This window comes from Mustela nigripes, chromosome 2 (assembly GCF_022355385.1).
Source record: "Mustela nigripes isolate SB6536 chromosome 2, MUSNIG.SB6536, whole genome shotgun sequence".
Lineage (NCBI taxonomy): Eukaryota > Metazoa > Chordata > Mammalia > Carnivora > Mustelidae > Mustela > Mustela nigripes.
Window position 1 is genome coordinate 109,460,370 of NC_081558.1, and position 19,098 is coordinate 109,479,467.

General features: G+C 46.5%; 1 protein-coding gene across 11 annotated transcripts in view; it reads right to left on the reverse strand.

Annotated features, from left to right (window-relative positions):
* The window catches only part of LPP (LIM domain containing preferred translocation partner in lipoma), a 662,033-nt gene that overhangs the window by 593,569 nt on the left and 49,366 nt on the right, over positions 1–19,098 (reverse strand). For 6 of the 11 annotated variants that reach the window (XM_059391300.1, XM_059391293.1, XM_059391299.1 and 3 more), the window contains one exon: positions 4,289–4,411. The exons of 4 other annotated variants lie outside the window; for them this stretch is intronic. The gene's annotated coding sequence lies outside the window, so the exon portion shown is untranslated. Of the gene's footprint in view, positions 1–4,288; positions 4,412–15,836; positions 15,924–19,098 lie in introns of those variants that run through there. One more of the 11 variants, XM_059391295.1, reaches the window with a different exon arrangement.

Below are 19,098 nucleotides of genomic sequence, written 5' to 3' on the forward strand. Positions count from 1 at the left end.
CCATAAGACGTTAGCTATCAGAAACACTTAGGGAGAACCCTTGCCCCCCCTCCCCAGGCAGAGATGCTTCCCCATTTGGTGACACATACCCAGGCATGTTCTGACCACACAGAGAGGACCCTGGAAATAAAATCAGTATAGCTCAAGGTCAACATGACACTTTTGGCTGCAGGATGTTGACGGCAAAAAAACTGGAGACGGAACCACACCTAGGTGGGTAAGGTCAGAGACTCCTTACCCACCTAGCCATACCAAGGACTCACGGGGCTCCCCATGCATTAGGCATCAGACCCTTCCTAACACACAGGAATCCAAGGAGGAGAACCTGAGGATTCCTCTCACCTCCTAGTGCCCTACGCAACACAGAACAGAGGCATCTCCACTGTGCTGAAATAGAAGAATATGGACTTAGGAGGAAGGAAACAAAACAGAGAGAGAGAGAGAGTGAGAGAGCTCTACCTTTGACTTTCATGGATAGCAAACATTTCCTATAAGACATCCCTGGGTTACAGAACCGTCACAGAGCCCTAGGTGGCTGGATGGGCTCCTGCTCAGACCCAGCAAGTCTTTTTGTATTTTTGAAGCAGTAACATAATAAGCAATGAAAGCTGGCTCAGCAGATGGTCACACATGCCCAGAAACCACCTGACCAAGTGATTGTAGGGAGCCAAGACATTCACCTCTGGCGGAAGTGACCGTAGCTTTGCTTCCGGCACAGACTAATACCTGATCCTTCTAAGGACCAAAGAGGAAATATTAAAAATGAAAGCCCTTGGCTACCGTCAACAATTATACAGTAGTATCAACAGAGGAAAATAATTTCCTTCCTGACTCCCACTGAGCCGGTGACGCCTAGAGCAGAAGGTGTGATTATCTAATCAAACAGAGCAAGAGCGGAATAGCTAGACTGTAACTTCTAAGGGATTTCTCAAGAATGGAGACTTCTTCAGTCTCCCAATTCTAGCTCCTTCCACCTCCTGCTACCAAGAGCAAAATCAAATATGAAAAGTACTAACAGCACACAATTTCATTTCAACATCAACCACGACCATTACACAAGGTTCCAGATCTAGCTCTTTTTCAAAGACTAAGGACAAATTAGCACCCATCCAGTCCTAAAGATGATGGGGCTGCAGGACTGGGAGGAAAAACATACACTGAGCTTATACCATGTAGCTGGCATGGTCCTGGAGACTACACATTACACTGTCTTATTCTTCTTTATATTCAAGATGACTCATTAAACCAAAGAAGACAACAACCTATCTATCATGTAATAATCTATCATGTATGGACCGCACTTCACAGTCTGCAAGACAGGTTGGCCTCTCCTGATCCATCTGCAAACATGAGAGGCGGGCAGTGCAATGATTATCACTCCTAACTCCCAGATCAGGGAAACAAAGGCAGGGGTGCACTGTTTTTCTGGGGGTGCACATTTAATAATGGAAGACCTCTGATACCCCATCCCACAAACTCACAGCCTTATTAGGCACTCACAGATTTGTTTCCATCTCAGAGAGACATGAAGGTAGCCTCATCTGTGCTAGATTTCCTAAAACTCTCCAAAGAGAATGGCCAGTGTCTGGTGGAATGCCCTTGGAAGGTTCACTTACTACATTTAGATTTATTCCTTCTATCCATGGAAATGCACTGTGTACATATTATGTGCTAAAGATCCCACTAGACTCAAGATACACCTACGAATGAGAGATGCTACCCCTCTTCTGATCAGGTTTTGTATTCTTTTCTTTTTAAAGGTTTTATTTATTTATTTGACAGAGAGAGAGAAAAAGAGATCACAAGTAGGCAGAGAGGCAGGCAGAAACAGAGAGGAGGAAGCAGGCTCCCTGCTGAGCAGAGAGCCCGATGCGGGACTCAAGCCCAGGACCCTGAGACCATGACCTAAGCTGAAGGCAAAGGCTTAACCCCCCGAACCACCCTTGTACCCCCAGGTTTTACATTCTTAAAGGTCATCCTCAATGTATACTCTGCCTCCTGCCCTCCCCAGTGGAGTCTCATTCCCATAACACTTCCTGGTGAAACGTCGTTTCCAGTCTTTACAGCATTCTCGTATAGACAGTCCAGCTGGCTAATGTTCCTCTCCGAGGACGAAGAAAGGACTAAAATCTGACACTCTAGGGGAGCTCTGTTAGGAAGGTAGGGAAAAAGTTCACGGTCACCCAAACAACGCTAGGCCTCTCACCACCTCCTAGCAAAACCCAGAAATTCTTTGAGGGACCACTCTTCTATGCCATGTAGCTGCCATGAGATTTGGGGGGGCTGTCTTTCAGAGGAGAGACCAATGCACAGGCGAGTTAGCACATTCCCGTCCTCTCGGCCTCAGTGACTGTGTGAGGAATGCACAGCAACCCAAGGCCATGAGGACATAGCAAACAAGGCTCTTCCCCCGCGGTGGGAAGAGGAGGCCTAGAGCCTGGATGGAGTAGGCAGCTGTCTCATGACCACAGGGTGAAACTTCCAAGGTTGAAGTCAACACAGAGAAGGCAGAGCAAGGAGCAAAAACAAAGAGACAGAGCCGAGTCCTGTTCAAACTAGGGCTGACGCCCACCTCACCTCTGGACTTGCCAGCTTCTAGCAGGATCCCCCATCCACCGAGTTCTAGAGGACACTCTATTTCATGAAGTCCAAGGCTGCATTGGCATTTTAGTGTTCTGGTTTTTTGTTTTTTTTTTTGTTTTTTTTTATTTATTTGACAGAAAGAGCGATCACAAGTAGGCAGAGAGGTAGGCAGAGAGAGAGGAAGGGAAGCAGGCTCCCCACTGAGCAGAGAGCCCAATGCGGGGCTCAATCCCAGGACCCTGAGATCATGCCCTGAGCCGAAGGCAGAGGCTTAACCCACTGAGCCACCCAGGCACCCCCTGCATTAGCATTTTTGGAGACATAAACCACTGCTGGCTCACAATTAGCTTCGGACAATGAAAATTTCTAAGTGTCTTCCAGCTTCCCCCTGCTTAGGTGTTCTATCCCATTCTGTCATCATACACTGCATTTTTGTTTTTAATCCAGGTTCAAGTCTTCATATTAATCATAATTTCACTTTAAACACTGAGAAAACTCAGGAAGTAGAGCAGGTAACAAAGATGCACATTTGATTCCTAAAGTGTGTGCTGAGGGCAAAACATCCAAGACCTTGTGTGAAATTTGAACAAGCTAAGGTATTTAAGAGCCGAAGCAGTCGTTGCCAGCCTTTTATCTGATGCAGATCGATTGGCACACAGAAGATCAGTTGTTCTTTTAAGATACATTGATGAAGAGAAGGTGACAAAATGTAACTGTAAACTCACACTTTTAAATGAAGTTAGGTTTTATCACTCACTACAGTACCTGCTCTGTTCTGGAAAACTATGCCCTAAACTCAGGCAAGGCATATTATGTACTCAGTATACAGCCAGCGCTTGGGGTACACAGGGACTGGCCCTCAAGAGGGGGAACTCCAATCTCAAAGTCTAAATGGAAGCTCTTCCCAGAATTGTCCCGTTGTTTTCCTCAGATCTCTGCCCAGCCAAGGGGGGCCCACACCACTATCCTTTTCACTGCGCCTATTTTCTAGAACATGATGTTCAGTCTACCAGCTGAACGCAGAAGTATTTCAAAACACAAGGGAAAGCTTCCCTTACCTGTTCACCATTCCCCTTTCTGAGTGTGGAACGGAATCCCAGCGGAACTCTAGCAGGCCCTTTAAGACAACGGCTCACACTCTCTGCCTGAGCAAATCTAGCCTCCCCGGCTACCTCGAAGGATTTTTGTGAAAACAAAATGAGATTGCAGAAGAAACAGCACCTCGAACGGGGGTAAACAAGAATCATTCAATAATACAACTTTTCTTTCCTTGCAAACACCCATACCACTGTTCACTGACATTTTCATTTTGGTCTTTCAATTTCAAGAACGCGTCCCTCCCTGCCAAAGGAGAAAGAAGGAAGCAATACAATTACTGGCAATCCAAACTCATCACTACTCCCAATTTTCTTCCAATTTCTCTTCATGCCTCCTTCCAAGAGCTGAGGCCTGCCTCTGCTCTGCCACACATTTTATTAGCACTGTTCTATTTTGTCCATGACCAGTGAAATCAACTCAAGATAAAAAGAAAGAAGACTGTGGTTCTTTCCTAATCCTCATTCCACCCAGCTACTAGTGCCCCCACATTCCATGGATACTGTGGATTTTTAAACTCATTAAACATACGCATTATTTATAAAATCATAAAGTATAATATAATTATAATTATAAAAGAAAAGAGTCTTCTCTTCTTCATAGAACTCACCAACTGAAGAAAAATTGCTTCCCTCTGAGGATGACGCCCAGGAGAACAATGAGAAAAGGCCTCAAATGAGAACTAGGTGACTGGCTTGTCTTCAGCTGTATTTCTGTGCCTCAAGGTCTCCACCTGTGGAAAATGGGAGACAAGGGCTGCTTACAAATCTTTTGGATCTTGGGTGCCTGGGTGGCTCAGTCAGTGGAGCCGCCAACTCTTGATTTCAGGGCTCAGGTCATGATCTCAGAGCCCTCAGATCAAGCCCCCCAAGTGGGCTCTGTGCTCATCGTGGAGTTGGCTTCAGGTTTCTCGCTGGCTCTCCCTCTGCCCCTCCCCACCCCCCTCTCTAAAAATAAATAAATGAATCTTTAAAAAAAAAAAATCACAACAAATCTCTAGGATCTTGCCAGCTTTAGAACTTTCCAGCTTTAAGAACTCACTTGACTAGGCCAAACCAGGAATGATGCCAGGCTTGAAGCCTACAAATTTGGAGGCTTCCATCTACACCTGCTAAGCCCCCAGTCAGCTCCTGGCACTTCTGTTGCACCAATTTGTCACAGAATCACTGAAAGAAGATTGCAGGCCCCCCAGTTCTCCTGAGAAAAAGACTTCGTCATCCTCACTGAGAGGAAAGAAACCAATAGTGAGATTTTCACACTTTAACCAAGAAAAAATTAATAGCAAAATCTGAACAACAAATAAACATAGAGCAATATATATATATATGAGTTTGGAGACAAATTTCCGACTATGGGATCGAGTGACCCCCTCTTCCCCAAAGTTTAGTTTCTTTGACTACAAAAAGGACAGCCGTGAGCAGCAGAGAGCTGGACGATCCTGATGCTTTCAGATCAGTCCTCCTTACAGGTTTTATTTCATTAAGACCTATTACTATTGTGCTAAGGATGATGCAGTACATATTCCAACTGACGGGTATTCCGAGGCAGTGGCTGTTACAACATGTGTGCTTTGTATAGGCAGGAAGAACCCATATACCAGAAAAACCACTACTCCCATTTTCATTGTTGTCATTTTAAACATTATCCAACCAACCATGAAATTGACTTGTGTATATTATCTCATTCAATCCTCAAACACTCAGATCCACTCAAAGATGGGAGGAACCTTAAAAATGGCCCGCCTCAACCATTCCAACTGACAGGAGGAGAAGCTGGGGCCAGAGGAGGGAGGTGGCCACTCCAGGAGCCACAGTTAGTGGCAGATGGTCCCAGGCCATCTGGTCCAGGGCTGTCAGGATAGCCTGATGGCAAAAAGAAATTAAGTCAGGAAGATGGCACATAATCAAGATGAACTTGCAAAGCAATGAGACCTAGTGGTCTTTAAGGACATGAGAATTCTCAATGCCTTTCTACTGACATGAGAAAGGCATCGTTTCACACTTGCTGAGGAATGAAGTAGGCAGAGGCGAACAACAGACCCATGGACGGTACAGTCTAGACATCACTCCCCCGCAAGTCGCAGGGAACTGAAGTTTCTCCTTGTGGAGGGAGATCGAAATCAAAACGGTTTCTCCAACAGCAGTAGAGGGCATCAGCCTTGGCTAGGTCTCTAAACTAGAAGGTGAGGCTCTCCACCTTGGCCCTTGGGCAACCTCTCACACATGCACAGAGGACAGTGGTCTTCTCTTCCATCATCAGCTTCTCTCTTAATAATTTTTTTCTTCTTTTCCATAACGCGAACAAGGAGCTTTGCTAAAGAACCCCTGTGAAATGATTGAAGTTCCCATGCAAACAAACCATTAGCAGAGTTCAAATGCAATTTAAATTACTAGTTGTTAAAGTGCTCCTCAATTTCGTGGTAAGTTTCCAAGGAGAATTACATGCTATATACTATGTAATTGGTTGTTTTCTATTTTTTAACATCCATTTATCCCCCACCTCCCGGTATTTCAGAAGTGTCTATAAAAGCGTCCCTTTAAAAAATTATACATTGTTGAATACATTAAATCTAAAGATTGAAAAGTATTAGAGAAACAGCTGCAGGATTACACAGCTCCCCAGAAAGTGATGGTTCTGACACCACAAAACATGCAGAATTTTAAAATCTTGGGAGTAACCTCGGAATGCCCTCAGCTCTTTCCAGGTAAAGATACTGAGGTCCTTACAGAAATGGGAGGGCTGGGCTCAAAGTCCCCTGCCTGGTCAGTGACAGACTCAGGATGACAGTCATGACTCCTAATCCTGGCCCTGTGCTGCTGCTTCTCATCATGTTTGGAGGAGATGATGGAAACTACTCAATGAATTTTATTTTCCACCTGTAATTTTTTCCATTTTTAAGTCAAATTCAATTAGCCAACATAGAGTCCATCATTAGTTTCATACGTAGTGTTCAATAATTTATCGGCTGTGTATAACACCCAGTGCTCATCATGTCACGTGCCCCCTTTCATGCCCATCCCCCAGTTATGCTACCCCCCACCCACCACTCCTCCAGCAACCCTGTTTGTTTCCACCTATAATTTTTAAAATTTTTTTTTAAGATTATTTATTTATTTATTTGTCAGTGATGGAGAGAGAGCGAGCAAGCACAGGCAGACAGAGAGGCAGGCAGAGGCAGAGGGAGAAGCAGGCTCCCTGCCGAGCAAGGAGCCCGATGTGGGACTCGATCCCAGGACGCCGGGATCATGACCTGAGCCGAAGGCAGCCGCTCAACCAACTGAGCCACCCAGGCGTCCCTCCACCTATAATTTTTTAAAATGAAACATGAAGTCCTCGTCAAATACATTCCTGACCTCAAAACAAGAGATGTGCAATGGCAAATCTCTCCGCGAACAGGAGAACAGGAACAGGCTGAAGAATGAGTAGTCAAAGGAGCTTAAAATGAACAAATTCTTGGCAGGAACAGGAAAGACACTCTTCTGGGGTAATTAAATGAGTTATGGGACATCCACACGGCCCATTTCTACTGCTCTATCTGGTCCAGAACCAGGGACCTCTCCTGCAGGGAGAGGATAAAGGACCCACAAAGCAAAGGCAGGCACCGTCACGTCTGGAAGGGAAAGGCATTCTAGAGGCCACCATGAGTACAGGATGCAGGTGAATGTTTGGATACAGGATTTGTGTAGGTTACTTAACCTCCCTGAGCTCAACTCTCCCTGTCTGCAAAACAGTCCTACTACCACCTACCCATCGGGGTCTAAGTAATCATGCCCTGGGATTCCAACTCCAGGAGGCACAGCACAGAGCCCACAAGCAGCAGTCCTTAATGATCAGTCCCTTGTCTTCCAACGCTTCCAGAATTTCTCAAAGCTATGATTCTGTGGCTTTAATTTATGTGGACTATAACTGAGTGTCGTAAGCTATATATGTCCCCTAAGCGTGCTGTATGAAAATTCACTTGTCATTGAAAACATAAAACATGTGTGTGCAAACTTACATATCCAAGCATTTTCCTTCAAAAGCAAACATTTTGAAACTTCTATTTTAAAATGGCCTTCAGTAAGACCTAAAATACAGAGAACAAACTGATAGTTGTCAGAGGGCAGGGGGTGGGGGGATGGGCAATAATGGGCAAAGGGGAATAGAAGTATAGAAGTATAGGGAATGGGTAGGTCACAGAATAAAAGGCACAGCATAAGGAGTATCGTTAATGATATTGTAACAGAGGGATATGGTGACAGATGGCAGCTACACTTCTGGTGAGCCTAGCGTAACACATAAAGATACCGAATCACTGCATTATACACCAGAAACTAATGTAACATTATGTGTAGATGGTACCCAAAAAAAGAAAAAAAAATTAGTGAAAAAAATGGCCTTCAAATCCAACTCGTGAATTAAACAGGAATAAAAATCCCAATTTAATGCCCAAAACCTCATTTATACCTTACAACAACCCTGTAAGAACAATTTCCCAATTGTCCACTAAAGAAACAGGGTTACAGAGGTCAGGCAACTGCCCAAGATTTTGAGGCTGACAAATGGTAAAGCCAAGACTTGAACCCAAGTCTTCAAAATCAAGCTCGATGACCCAGGTTTTATTATTTGCAGTTACAACTCTACTATAGACGGTTATTTTGCTAGAGGCAGACATAGACTAAAAAATTCTCCCCTTGTTTTTACATCTTAAGGAGCTCTGGGATTTAAAAAAAAAAAAACAAACAAAAACAAAAACAAAAACAAAAAAAAACACCACACAAAGCCTGGACTTTTTTTTTATTTTTTTAAGATTTTATTTATTTATTTGACAGAGATCACAAGCAGGCAGAGAAGCAAGCAAAGGCAGGAGTGGGGGGGTGTGGGGGAGAGAGAAGCGGGCTCCCTGCCAAGCAGAAAGTCCATGCAGGGCTCGATCCCAGGACCCTGAAATCATGACCTGGGCCAAACGCAGAGGCTTAACTCACTGAGCCACCCAGGCGCCCCAAAAGCCTGAACTTTCAAACTAAAAAATGTTCACATTCCAAGCAGAATCTTCCCTGATTTTTACCTTACTCTATGTTCTTAAGTGAAACAAAAAGCTCCAAGGCCTGGCACTAGGCAGACATCTGCTGGGTATGTGGGAAGCAGGCCTGAGAAAGGGGAGCAGTGGACTGCTATCAGGCCAATTCAACAGAATTCCAATGGCTGGGCTCACGATCAAACGAACCGCGGTAACCCTAGCATGAGCTTCTCAACATCCCCTCCGGCACAGCTGTTAGTTGACATGATGTCATGTGCCCTGTCTTCACAGGTGCTCAAAAGAGACATTTGCTAGCACCTCCTGTCCTTAATAAGGCACAGTTTATGGACTTAGCAGGTGTAGGTGCTGAGTCAGACTTGGCCTTGAGGTCTCAAAGAGCTCCTAGGCTCACCAGGGACACACTGAAATATGTAAGACAGAATGAAAAGTGTGCAAAGCACACATACATACACTGCCGTTCTGAGGGTCTGGAAGAGCTCTGCAGATGCTGACCTCTGAATCAAGCCTGAACACCCAAGAGGATTTCCATGAGTGAGGAGGAGGAAAAGAGGCCCAGGGAACACGATGTGCTAAGGGCTGTAAGGAGTCCAGGGTGTTCTTATGGAAAGTGACTAATCTGGTGAGGCCAGTGGCAGAGCCCATGGAGGGCTGCAGTGGGAGATGAGGCTAGAAAAGAATGTTGCAGCCAAGACATGAACGACCTTGTGTGCCAGGCTAAAACATTTGGATCTTGAGACTCATGGGTACTACATTTTGGGAAATGATTCGAGAGAAAGTTAAAAGACTGAGTTACCCCTTTAAGAACTGTATTTCGCCTTCCATGGTCAGTTTCTAAGCACAGCGAGGGTGAGGGGTACCTAAAGGACAGCGTCCTCCTCCAAAGGCATGCCCTCCCCGTGGCCCCGCCCACAGAGAAGTCAGAGGAGGTGGCTCTCAGAGGTGCCCCAAACCCACACCTCCACTGATCTCCTCTAATCTGGAACTCCTGTCCGTGAAAGACCCAGAGAAGAAACCAAGTGTCACGTTCCAAGCAGGATTTCCACTCTGCCTTCAGTGAAATGCCAGCACTACCCAACGTGATTAATCAGAACACAGGCTGCACACAAGCTCCAGCTTCTGTCCTGTTACCAAGCAGGAGCCAGAGGCCCATCCAGCACATTCTATGTGTGCCCAAAGCTCCCTATCACAGCGCTCCCGTCCAGGCCTGGCACCATGTGACCGGGGCTTCCAACTAGTAATGAGCCTGACGTCACCAGTTAGGTCATATGGAATCTTTCCCTTAAAGCAGCCTTTGTGAAAGGTCCCATTTGTTAAAGGCACAGGCAAGATGTTTTTCCTTCCCAGCCCTTAAAGGAGCTCCCAATCTAGAAGGAGAGACAAGATACAAAGTAGGATATGGTGCACAACCACAGAAGAACCACAGATAATGTGTGATAAATCCTCACAATGCTGTGACTTCCTATGATTATTTATACCCATTTGACAGATGAAGAGCCTCAGGTTCAAGAAGAATAACTGACCTGATGGCTCACACATCTATCAGTGTCATGGCCAAGATCTGAAAGAAGATGCCATGCTCATAAGCACCACAGAGCTATACTCTATTGCCCCACAGCCCACTGTGGTGTGAGTTAGCAGAAGAGAGAACACAGAGATCCTTCCTATGTGGGGCAGTGTGCAGGGTGCAGAGTGGATGGTGATCAGAGGTCACCTCCATCAGAAGGTGGTTTCTGTGCAGAAGCGCACAGAAGGAACAGAAGTTCTCTGGATGAAGATGGGAGAGGTCACCTTAGGTCACCTTAGGCTAAGGGAACAGCATAAGCCAAAGTATGAAGGTGAGAAAAAGCAGGTATGTCTGGAAAATGGCAGGAAACATGGCTGTCTTAGGGATGAGTGAGCCAAAGCCTTGAGGAAGCTCAGAGTGGACAGGCATTGCTGTCCGGCTATGATGAGCTGGGTACTGGGGCAGGAGTTTTTATTCCTCATTGGCGAAATCAGTAAATTTACAGTCAGGGACACACAGCTGAATATACGAGGAAAATAATAAATGCTTCAAAACAGAACTATGGCACACTTTTGGCCCCACTTGGGACTCTGTGCTTCAGAGCTAAGGTGATGCACTAACCTTCCAGGACCTGGGACAGAGTCAGGAATAATGACCTCTAGGTCTCTTCTAACTGATGTACACAGGAACACTGGATCAGAACTTCTATACCTCTTTGGAATATTCCGGCCCTCCTGAGAAAAGTCCCTACAGCTCATTAAGTGAATTCCAGGCCTCAGCTGGAGCACAAGTACCCTGCCTGATGAACGGAGAACAGGACCAGAGTCCTAGAATCAAAAAACCCTATGCTTGATTCTTGGATTCTCCATGAATTATCTCTATGGAACCCTGAGCAAGTCACTTCCTTCTAATCAAGTTACAAATTTCTTCATTTGTAAAATGGACACAATCATACTTACAGAGCCAGGTGTGAGAATTAACAATTAATGTGTGAGATTAAAGATAAGGATATGTGTTTCTACAAGCAGCCTGACAGGTTGAGACTAGGTACTCCCCCCTCAAAACCACCATGATGACAGGGGTGGTATAAAAACGGAGCAATCCTCCTGGTGAAATGTCTAAATCTGGAATTGTCAACAATTTTCCCCCTGTTGAAAATTGATCTGTATTCCCCAGGCAAGTCATTACATTTTTTTGTGCCAAATTGTTTTCATCTTTTAAATGACCCAGTAATCCCACTTTGGGCAATATACATAAGGGAATAATCCAAAAGGAAAAAAGAAGGCAATTTGTTCGGAGATGTTATTCATAGTGCTATTTCTAGCTCTTTACATATCCCTCTATTATAGCGCTTATCTCACTGTGCTGTAATTATCCACTCCCCTTCCGTACGCCTCCAAATTATCTTTGAATCAATCCCCAGCGCCTAGCACAATGCCTGGCATACAGTAAGAACTCAATAAATGTTTGTTGACTAAATGAATGGGTCATGTGAAAGAAACTTTAAAAGAAATCCAAATGAGCAAAAATAAAACAGTTTTTAAAAGATAAGGCTCAAGAGGTTTTATTAAAAAAAAAAAAAAAATTGTTAAGACAGACTGCAAACCATTTGAAGAGAAGTGTGTGAAGAAGCCCCAGGAGTCAATTTCAAGTTATTTCAACTATGATCTCTGAGCATCACCAGGCTCAGGCCCACCATCATATAAGAATGCCGTGAGACACTGGGGGATGTGAGGTCCCATGCGGGGTCACTTGGGTCTGGTGGTCACTTAGGTCAGAGAGCACAAGGCTCGGTCAGGATTCTTAGATTCCCAGCCTGACTCACACACAACATCACATAGACCCTATCGTCTAACTTATTTTTTTTAAGATTTCATTTATTACTTATTTTTATAGAGAGAGAACACATGTGCAGGGGGGAGGTGGAGAGGCAGAGGGGTAAGGAGAGGGAGAGAGAATGTGGAGCAGACCCCGCACTAAGCGTGGAGCCCAACATGGGGCTCGATCCCACAGCTGTGAGATCATGACCTGAGCCAAAACCAAGAGCCGGATGCTCACCCAACTGAGCCACCCAGGTAACTAAATCATCCAATTTCTATGAGACCAGTTTCTCCATGCCATTGAAAAATAGGGAATTTACAGGAAAGTCCAGGCCATTAAAAGGAATTATAAAGGGGGAGGCGAGGGCCAGTAAGTTATGAAATCAAATGTCCATGAAATAGGTCTAGGAGGTACCCTTGGACCAGGGTCCTCAAGCCAAAGTGGAGCCTTGAAATCCCAGCTCTACTGGGTTCCCACTGAGCCTTCCAGACCCATCTTACAGAGTGGTTGAAGGCCGCTCACCAGGGAATCTATAGGAGGCAGAAATCCCTACAGGGTTAGACGACACATCAGGGAAAAACAATATGTTAAATACAGCCCACAAAGTCAACATCACTCTGAATGTTCCACAGGCTTGGTGGGAAAGAATGCTTTATACAAATACCCAGGGAGAGCAAAGGAAGCAGCATGTTCTGTAAGGCTTATTTTGGGGCATTCTAGCAACTCTCAGCCAGGAAGTCAGAGGCAGGAAGCCACTGCCCTCTGTTCCCTGGCCAGAAGTTCAAGGCTAGAAACCAAAGCAGGGAGCACACAGACTCCTTAGTCTGAATCAGCTGCAAGTCTGTGCACCCTCCACTGCACATTTTCACCTACATCAGGGTCTCCCAGATTTCTGCCCATTGACCTCAACACTTTTTAGAAGGACACTGCACTTGATATCCTGTAGACAACCCTTCCAAAACACGTCAGGCACCAAGTCACTGCTCTCTGGACCCGCTTCTACCACCCTAATTAAAGTTACCACTACCTTTCTCCTGATTCCAGAAGGAGTCTCCTCCTAACTTCCTTGCTTCTACCCCTGCCCCCCTCCTTGTAATCCATTCCCCCGACAGCAGGCAGAATGATGCTGGTCCAATACTCAGATGCTTCCCATCACCCCTCCACTCAGGTCAGACCCTTCCCTAGCTTACTTACACCCAGCAGCCCTTACCCTGCCCTGCTATCGTGCTTCTCTCTCTGCAGCCCACTACTTCCTAGCACTCTAGGCTCCTTCTATTACTCAAACTCTGACTCATTCCCGCTCCACGGCCTGGGCATTGACAGAACCCTCTGCATGCTTCTCCCCTCTGACTTTTGCGTGGCTGGTTCCCTGACATTCAGAGCTCAGCTTAAACATCACCACCCAGATCCTCTCCTTCATTCACTCACCGTCTGAGCACCCTGGGTGAATCCTCACAGTGTTACTTATCATTCCCTCCTGTTTACATGTTCATTTATTATCTGCCTCCTCCACACATCCCTACTAGAATGTAAGCTCCAAAGAATCATTGTTCTGTGTGTCTTCTTCTTCACTCCAAACCCAGTGCTGGCTCGGTGCCCAGAACAGTATGAAGCACATAAGTGGGAATCCAATAAACATTTAATAAAATTAGATGAATACGTGCCACCAAGGGAAGAAACCTTACAGATCACTAAGAGCAAAGCACCCGGCACCGTGGCTAAGGCCCGGGCCTTGGAGTCGGACATGGATCACAACCGCTTGCAACTCTGGAGCTGATGGCATTTAGGCAAGTTTTCCCATTGCTCTAGAACTGACTTTCCTTGGGTAAAATGGGGATAACAGCCCCTGCGGAGTGCTAGGAGGACAGAAGGAGATCAATCATGTAGAACACCTCATGTGGGCTCAGCTCAGACTGCTCCCTGTCACGGACAACCAGTCCATCTTCCAGGTTGGAAAAACGGAGGCTCAGAAAGAAGCATCATATCCCAAGTCAAACACTAAGTTAGCAACAGAGCTGGGTCAGACAGATCACACGAGCAATTTCTGTCCACTGCTCTGAACCCAGTATTCCATAGACAGAGCGGCAACAAAAACACCTGATATCACATCACTGACTTATATAGTCTGTCTTATCGCATAAAGGATCTTAAGTATCTAAGAAAGAGGCACACCATTTGTGATTTTTTTTCCCCAGGAGGAAACTGGGGAGGGAGACAGAAAAGTAAGAGGAAGGAAAGGGACAAAGATTACAAACAAGAAGAGCCTCAGATCTCCTACCATTTGCCAGAGGAGGGCTTCACGTGTGGCTTGAACACAGAGGAAAATACCTCTACAAGGTCCTTTGGAACACTTGGTTACTGAAATGTCACAGCAAGGTGTGAGGAGGTAGTTGTCCCGCTCTTGCTAACCGAAATCAAACAGCTGCTCACTCCTGATCGCATGCGCTCTGACATCACACTACCTGGGTTCAAATCCCAGCTCCGCTACTGACCACGTGACTCCGAGCCACTGAAGCCCTCCAAGCCTTAGGTTCTTCCTCTCTACAATGGAGGTAAAACAATGGTACCTACAGGGATCGACACAGTGTGGTGTGTACGTATGTAATTCTCACACACGCCCCGACGCGGATGAAGCATGCAGATGTTACTCCGAGTGAAACAGGGCAGTCACCAAAGGGATGATACTGGAGGATTCCACCTCATGAGAGATGCAGAGAGAAGTCAAATTCACCAACACAGAAGGGAGAATGGCAGTTGTCAGGGGCCAGGGTGAGGGGAATGGGGAGTCCGTGTGGAACGGCTATGGTGAGTTTCAGTTTTACAGAATGAAAGGAGCTCTGGAGATGGGCTGTAGGAGAGGTTGACTGCACTCAACACTACTGAGTTGTACACTTAGAAATGTGTAGATGGTAAATGTTATGCATTTTTTACCAAAATGAAAGATAAAGTTGAAAAAAAAAATAGCACCTACTCATGGGTAGCGGTAGTAGAGACTCAGTGATTGAGGTCAAGTGCTTACCCCAGTGCCTGGCACCCAGAGAGCCCTCAATTCATGTCAGTGCTCCTTCTTCACCATACCAGCATGTACACCCGCACCACCAGCCCCAACCTCTCAGTGCCCCTGTCTGTCACCACCAGAGCTGGGAAACCTCTCAAGCCCTTCCTGCTTCCAGGCAGCCTCCTGCTCTCCGGGCTCACACGCCGCCCAACCGTAGCCATGGAGTAGGAGACACGCTGGGTGCAGATTCCCAGGGTCCTGGGCAGGACCCTGTTTCCCTGGTGCTTCAGAGCAGCTCAGGGAGCTGGGGGGCCTCCCCTTCAGCCCTGGACAGACAGAGCCTCAGAGCCCTTTCCTGTGCTATTACTATCCATCGCCTAATGCCACTGGCTTGAAAGAGCTTCCCCAAGACACATCTCCAGCATCTTCCCTGAACTAGAGGAAAGGACCCCCAGGTTCATCAGAAACCAAACTAACTACAAAGAACTACTCGTGGCCAGGTAGACAATCTATCAGTCTACAATCTGGTAGACTATAAGAGAGGGCGGTGCCCTCTTAGTCTCTCTTGCTATCAGATTCTCATGGTATCAGAGAAAGCAAAGAAGTGTGTGTGTTTGTGTGTGTGTGTGTGTGTGTATCTACAAGTATTTGTGTGTGTGTCTGTGTATGTCTGTGTCTGTGAGTGTGTGTGTGTACATGGCTCTGTGTGTGTGTGTCTATGAGTGTGTGTCTGTGTGTACATGGCTGTGTGTGTGTATGTGCGTCTGTATGTGTGTGTGTGTCTGTGTATAAAATCTGTTCAGAGTCAGGCTCACCTTTCAATGGGAATTACACTCCAGGATCCTGGCAGGTGCTAGAGGCTAAGACGGCAAGTGTGCTCAGTCTCTTTCAAGGCCCATGCAAAATCTCCACCGCCTGAAACAAACCGAAATAAGGGCCCCCACTACTCAGTTCTGCAGCCTGGACAAGCTGTCATCCCCTTTCAGGCAAGAAAAAGAGACAGACAGCAGAGCAGATCAGAAGGCAACAACTCACATTCCAACAACACTCCCATGACCAGAAGCAGAACAAAAGGAAGTAGAAACCGAGAAAGGGGAAAAAAAGGAAAAATTTACAAATAAATTCAGGGATCTGAGCCCATGAACATGACAGAAAGAGGTCTGAACTGGCTGAACCAGGTGCCAGCTCTGTCTCACCCAGGGGACGGGTAAGTGTGGACAGCTCTGGCATCCGGCGTCCCTGTTTCCTTACCTGCAAAACGGGCACATTCCTCTCCACCTCGGCCTGTGCGGGCAGCTGAAGTGGAATGGAAGGAGGAATGATTTGAGAGCCAAGAGACCTGGGCTCCAACCCCACTAATCGGCCCTGTAGCCACAGGGTGAGTTAGCTGTGCCCCCGGGAGCCTCCACTGCCCACCATCCTGCTACACACCAAAGCAGACCAACCCAGTTGTCTCTAAGGCCCCTCCCAGCTTTACCAGTCCATCCACCGTCACAACATCCTGCACCCCGGGATTTTAATCCGAACTGCGAAGCCATACAAATGCTGCATAGATAGCAATATTTTTTTATGCTCTTAAGGCCAACCGTAACTCTGCTTTTCAAGCTAAAACTATCCTTCCCCAAGTGTCCACAAACGTCCTTCTGGCTTCTAGCTCTAGCCCTAGCAATCGGACAATACTCCCAAATTACCTTTCTACCCATCTCTGGCCAGGCCTCAGGTGGGAGGAAATATCTCTTTTTTTTTTTAACATACCAATAGAATTTTCCCTCGGGCAGAGTCGGTCTCTAAATCCCACTGTGAGAAGTGTTCCCCTGGGAAAGCAGCTGTCCACACCCCAAATTAAAGTGGCCAGCGCTCCCAGCAACATGTTTCATGGCCTTGCAAGCCTTCAGGGCTGCCAGCGCCAGGTCTGCGAGCCCCAGGTCTGCGAGCAGAATTGCCATTCGCTCTATCAATAATGATGTACTCACGCGAGTCAGGCCCCACAGGCAGCGGGCCCTCCGCCGGCCCTCACTCCCTCTCACACACCCTGAGTCTCACTGCAAAGAGGTGGTCCCAAGGCCCGAGGGGAACAGCACTGACACATTCTCTCCTCAGCTTCCAGAACAAGGGGCAAAGGAATGGAGGGGACGGAGGTGGGTGGGGGGTGGTGGACGGGGGCGACTTTGTTTCTGGAAACAAGAATTCAAATCCTGCTTCTCCTAAACCCTGAGTCACCTCCTTCTCTTCCAATAGATCAGTGTGGTGGGTAAACATTTCCATATATGGAGAAGCAGGCCAGAGGATGTCAGAAAAATCACCCTTCTCTCCCCTGGCACTTGAAGAACATGCCCCCACTTATGACACAATTCCTTACTCGGAGTAAATGATTAACCCCAAAAGAAGTAGAGTCTCAACTTCTCCACAGGCTGTCCTGTTCCACGAAAAAGGGCTCCGTAGCCCAAACAAGGAAATGACGGGGTTGAAAGGCTTTACGTTCACCTGAGGAATAGGGCCGTCCAGAATACAATGACATTTATGGAGTCAATCTATTAATTCAGAGGAAAGGGGGTTGGCATCTGGAGTGGGGGGGGGGTGTACCTGAAGAGGTCACCAAGAAGCCAGTCCACAGTTCTTCTGATGCCGATGAGGCCAAAAACAATCCCCACCCTTGACCCCAATTCCCTGACTCCCTTGGGCCAAGAATCCTCCTGGGAACTTAGTTTTTGCATGAGTTATTCATAGGACAGACACCAGGCAGGAAAACCCAGAATAAAACCAGACTTTCAGGAGAACATTGTTGTGGGAGTGGGGGAGAGGGAAGAGGGTTAAATGCCTAATTTAAATTGTTGATCAGAAGGTCCTGAGAAGGGGGCGCCTGGGTGTCTCAGTCATTAAGCATCTGCCTTTGGCTCAGGTCATGATCCCAGGGTCCTGGGATCGAGCCCTGCATCAGGGTCCCTGCCTAGCTTCTCCCTCTCCCACTCCCTCTGCTTATGTTCCCTCTCTCGTTGTGTCTTTCTCTGTTAAATAAATGAATAAAATATTTATTTATTTATTTGTTTGTTTATTTTTAAAAAAGGTCCCAAGAAGTGTTTGGTAACTAAATTGGACCAGAAAGTCAGTTAGGAACAGATCTGGTCTAAAATGACTTCAGCCGGAACTAACAGAAGAGAAAGGAAAGAGATGGGATGCTGGGGAAAACGGCAGAGCAGGGGAGGAGGCGTATGCCTGGAGAAGGGAATCTACACCTCGGCTTCCCAGCAGTTCAATTATTTTACAGTGATCTTGCTCTACTATTGGCAAAGGCTTTCTCTAGGTCATGTGAGCTGTTTTTCAGAATCCTTGCCCACCTCCTGGTCTGCACCATGAGGCTGCTAGTTCTCATCCCCAGAGAACCTTCCAGCAGTAAACAGCACCACTCAGGGAACCAGGGCACCCAAGCCCTAAGCCCAGGTCGGGCACTCGAGATTGTGGAAAACTCAGTTCTCCTCTTGTAGCTTATATTCTATCATCTACAAAGCAGGTGGATCACCTGAAACTTTCCAGCAACGTGCTCTAAAAGCAGCTTCTACTTGGTCTTTCCCAATAGTCATGACACAGTTATCCTGATTATTTACTTTATATTTTTGCAAATATGCCCTAAATATCCACAAAGCAGCAAGCATTTCTTGCTCATTGTGTGTTTAAGAAACACACACAAATATAAGGTAGGGAAACAGGGTCACCACATGCCAGAACCAGAACTCAGTAGAGAACTCCTGCCAGTGCAGTACCCCCAAGAGGTCCCAGAGGCAGCTCCGCAGAGGCTAAAGGGATGGTCTTCCTTTGTAACTGAGAAGACTGCATGTGGAGCCATGTGACCTGGTGGTTCTGTAGAAAGACTGTCCTCCTGTCAGGAGCTCAGAGTCCCTTCCAATACACAAACAGGAAGATACCAGGAGAGGGAAACGACATTCCATGGAGAACAGTTGCCCATGGACGACCTGGAAACTGTGAAAACCAAGGAGTAAGCAGACTACAGGGACAGGAATGAAAACCAAGAAAGACCTTATGTCTCCCTTTCATTTTGCAAAATTGCATTTGGAGATAAGT